Source organism: Magnolia sinica, chromosome 12 (assembly GCF_029962835.1).
Source record: "Magnolia sinica isolate HGM2019 chromosome 12, MsV1, whole genome shotgun sequence".
In the NCBI taxonomy this organism is placed as follows: domain Eukaryota; kingdom Viridiplantae; phylum Streptophyta; class Magnoliopsida; order Magnoliales; family Magnoliaceae; genus Magnolia; species Magnolia sinica.
Window position 1 is genome coordinate 10,913,301 of NC_080584.1, and position 4,898 is coordinate 10,918,198.

Consider the following 4,898-nt stretch of genomic DNA (forward strand, 5'->3'; position numbering starts at 1 on the left):
TTATTTTTTCTACGTAAAAAGGCTACAATAGCCTACAATTTGATGGTCAGTGAAGATTAGGTGCTTTTAGTCTTCATGACTGAGTGGGCCACACTGCATCTATGCTTTGAAACAATGGTTGGGCCAGTCCACTACTGGGTGTGCCACATTTGATTTTGAGTTGAATCTGTGGTTCTAAAACTTGTTGATTTGACAAGATTTCAAGAGTCTCTTAGGAACTCGCTCTTTGGTCTCAAATTGACATGTCTTTTTGAGTTGCTTGCTTGATCAGCTTGACATGTCTCATGGTGACTCAAGCTGAATCACTCAAAGTGGGTTTCGAAGCTGCTAATGAAGCAAATACCTGCAATCACCATCCTGCTGACCGTGGATTTCTTAGTTTGGATATTTTATATTCCTTATTTATTCAATACTTATTTTTTAAATTAAATTAATTTTATTATTAAATATAAAGTCAAGTTAGATGAAGACTCAATTGAGTATCATTTCGAGTTGAATTATCGAGCTTTTGAACTCTGGTTGAATGTGGACCGATATCCTTCTTTTCTGAACCTTTGTTTTTCTTTCTGTTTTTTTTTTTTTTTTTTTTAAATTTTATTTTATTTTTAAAGTCTTTTTTAACTATATAATGAGCTCATGTGACTGTTTTTTGGTGAAGGAACATTGCAGTGAGGCCCTGGTTGATGAACAGTGCAGATCTTGTACATATGGCATGTGTGAGATGGATGATCAGGCACCTATCCTCTGTGTGTGTGTGTGCGCGTGTGTGCGTGCGTGCATGTGTGTGCGCGTGTGTTGAGGGTCAAATATTACATATTAGACTCCAATTATTGCCTGGATTTACGAACATGGTACTGTTTAACACCCTGCTATAATCGTGTTTTTGATGCAAGATGTATTTAGGAGCTTGGACTACAAAAGGGTGCTAAAAGCATAGATTTAATGCTCTGAAGACACCAAGGCAAGGGATGGACCCCAGGGGACCGAGATTGAAGAATTTACACACCAGAGATCTGAGAAAATCACGCCATTCACGTTAAACGGGCCTTAAAGACATCCAGAATGCAAGATCGCAGGGTTCCCATCATCCGTTTGCCTCGAGACTTCATATATGGCCTGAAGACCATAAGTTAACCGTACAAGACAAATTTTAGCCATTGGATCTCTCTGAAAGTTGCCCAACGGACAAATCAGCGCATAGATCTGTGAATTGGGGCCCGCCTGATATCTGGATATGCTTCAATTGTTGTCTCAACGTGTTAAATGAAGTACCAGAGAGGATGGATGGAGCAGATTTCTCATAGCCATGATCATGGACCCCACCTGAGTCGGGTGTGCATAGTGCATGAGTGCACTAGCCGTGCATGGCAACACAGAGATGGTCCTCTTGACCGTCTCCTCTTCAAACCAGAAACTCTGTTTCTGGTGTGAAACAGAGACTGCGGACGAAATTCGGTGGGCCACCATTATGCTCCAAACGCTTATCCTGACCGTCCATTGCGTCCAGAGAAGAAGTTTTACCGTATCCATGGTGATCATCTGCGACCATGCATGCACACACAAGAAGGAAGTGATCAAACGCAGAATGAATGGTGGAAGCAAAGATCTCATGGGCCACTGCGTTTTGGATCCAAAACTGTCCCTTCCCAAACGGTTTTTCGAGAAGAATCCGATGGGCGGCATGGATTTTGTAAAGGATAAATGAAGTGGACCCCACTAAGAACCAGCGCAAGCAATTTGCGTAGACTGAACGCTGTCCGTCCGCTAGGAGTTGAGGTGGCCCACCACGATCACCAAATGAATGATTCGAGACGTCCATCATGTTCAGAGGAGGTCTTAGACCAAAACCCAGTCATTTTAATACACCCGTTCAGTCATTCAAAGACGCGGAGCAAGGAACAAGCTGCCACGTTGAGAAATGGTGTGGTCCACCCAGAGCTCGAATTCACTTAAATCTTGGAATAGTGGCCTAAATTGCTACCACGAAACTAGTGAACAGATCTGATTCTTCAGTAACCATAAAAGATGGGCCCCACCAAGCATCAACGCAAGATGGGTCCTTTTCTTACGCACGGCGTGACTTGCACGCTTCTTGGCCGCGTAAACAGATTTTGCAGCACCTGTTCCACCGACTATGCTTGTAGCCGACCTCCATCAGCCTATAAAAGAAGAGAAGAGCTAGAGATCAGAGGAGGGGATGGGAGCTTAGGCTTGGACGTGGATGCACAAGAGAGAGAAAGAGAATAAGTCAGATTTATTCTTTACTGTTTTATGATGTTTTTGAGATTTAGCCTAATCAGGTTTATGTGTGGCTAAACCTCTTAGCTAGGGTTAAGAGGTGAAGCTTGTAGTGAGATGGGAGACTCTATTTTATGCTTGTAATTTAATTTTATGAACTGACTTTGATTTTAGTTTGATAATTAAGGGAATGTTTTTAGTTTTTAATGGTCTGTTGTGACTGAAATTACAATGGGTCTGCGATGGCTTTGAGTATTTCTTTTTTCTTATTTTAATTATGACGTCAGGAAGTCCTGTTGTTCGCCATCGTCTCTTGGGCATGGTTGGATGACGTTACCCTTCCTAACCTTCATATCATGTTGATTGGTTTTTAATTAGTTTAATTCTGTTGTTTACTTTGTCTCCTGGGCATGGTTTGGTGATGGAATCCATTCTAATTCATATACCCTTCATCTCTTGAAAACTATATCAAAGGAAGTTCAGTTGATTTCCATGATTTTTGAAGCAGGCATAAGATCTCCCTGATCTCTACACGTGGATCCTCTGAATCCCTAGTTTCTTATCTCTGATTTCTCTTAAATTTTAGATTAATCTCTCACCATTATTCATCACTTTATATTGGATTTAGATTTCATCTTAGGCTAGTTCTATTTCTACTTAGTTTCAGGTAACGTACAAGTATCAGTCCCTTGGGATTCGACCTCGCTCTCACCGAGTTTATTACTACATCACAACCTTATACTTGGGGAGTGAACAAGTTTTTGGCGCCGTTGTCGGGGATTGACGGTTACGATTCTTTGAAATTAATTAGTTTTAGAATTAGTTTGAGATTAGGATTTTACAAACTTTAGTTTTAGATTTTTATTTCTATTTGATTTCTAGAACTAACTTGTTTCCTGTTTTGTACGATCCTGACATAAGTTTCTAAATTGGTAATCTCTTCCTAATTTCTCTACTTTTCTACTTTTAGAATTAGGGTTTGAATTTTAGAAATTTTCTAATATTTTCCTATTTGTAGGAAATAGTTTATTTTTAGAAACTTTCCTCTTTTGTTTTTAGAAACTAGGTTAGTTATTTTCCTTTTTTAGAAATTAACTTTCTATTTTTGTTTTTTAGTAACTTTCTAATTCTAACTCTTTTGGAATCTAATTTTGTTTTCCTAATTTTCTACTTATAGAATTTTTGTTTAGAAACTAACTTTCCTATTTTGTAGGCCTTTAAGATAGAAATTTCTAATTCGGTAAGTTCTTTCTCCACTTTCAATTTTTCAGATCTCTTTTAGTAACTTACTTTCTAGTTTAGGACTTTCCTAATTTATTTTAGAAATTTTCACTTTCTTTTAGGAATTTCTTCTTTTAGAAACTGGTTTGTTTCTATCTTCCTTTTTAAGGATTTTCTAATTCTAGACCTTCTCTTTAGAAATTGACTTGTTTTGTTTTCTTTTGCAGGTTTTGTTACTTAGGGCTTTCAATTTGGTAACTTCTTTCCAACTCTCTCTTTCTTTCTAGATTTTCTTTTCCTTTCTTAGGATTAGGTTTCGAATTTGATTGAGGGCTGCGAGTGTTTCATGCCCAAGTGGGCCCGTGACAATACTCGACGTCTCTTGACTGAAGGAGGATTGGTTGAGGGGTTGACTATCCATCGCAGGACTAGACACCACTCCAAATCCCCTGAGTTAATTGAAGTGATGGCTGAAGACCAACCTCTTCTACCCTAACCTAGGGTAGAGGACATTCAGGATGAGAATGAGGTGTATCAAGCACCCCCGCCTCGTACTTTGCGAGATTATTTACAACCAGCGGGGGTGAGTATGCCCTTATACATGATTTTTCCTGAAAATACAGGACATATGGACATCAAGCCAAGGGTTATCCAACTCCTTCCTAAGTTCCATGAGCTTGAATCTGAAGAACAATACCTACATTTGAAAGAGTTTAATGAGATTATAGCCACTTTATATTTTCAAAATGTGTCCGAAGACACAGTCAGGCTGAAACTCTTTCCTTTTTCCTTAAAGGAGAAGGCTAAGACGTGGTCACATTTATTGCGTCCTAGATCTATTGGCACATGGAATGATATGCAAAAGGAATTTATAAAGAAATTTTTTCCACATCATAGAACGATTACCCTTAGAAAAGCAATCATGAACTTCACCCAAAAGGAGGATGAAACATTTTACCAATGTTGGGAAAGGTTCAAGGATTTGGTCAGTTCATGCCCACAACATGGCTTTGAAACATGGCGCATTACAAATTTTTTCTATGATAGACTGACATCTTCCATGCGCCAAATGGTCGAGACAATGTGTAATGGAGAATTCATTAATAAAAATGTTGACGAGGTATGGGATTACCTCGATAGTCTTGCTGAAAAAACACAATCATGGGACTATTACCCAAAAATGAACACCACGTCTAGGCCGACTCAATCTAAGGAGAAAGGTGCATTGAATCTCTTGAAAGAAGAGGATGATCTCAAGTATAAAGTGACTACGCTCATAAGAAAAGTTGAGGCCATGGAAGGAAAGAAGGATAAGGTTAATGAAAGTGTTTGCGGCATCTGTGATTGCAACATTTATACAACTGAAAATTGTCCTACAATACCCGCCTTTCGAGAAGTGTTGAATGAACAATCCAATGCCGTAAATAATTATTAAAGAC

At 38.9% G+C, this 4,898-nt stretch overlaps 1 non-coding gene across 1 annotated transcript; it reads right to left on the minus strand.

Moving 5' to 3' along the window:
* Positions 1-4,363: 4,363 nt before the first annotated feature.
* Positions 4,364-4,470, minus strand: LOC131222016 (small nucleolar RNA R71). The gene has a single exon (XR_009159725.1). It is a non-coding gene; the product is annotated as a small nucleolar RNA R71 (small nucleolar RNA).
* Positions 4,471-4,898: the final 428 nt, after the last annotated feature.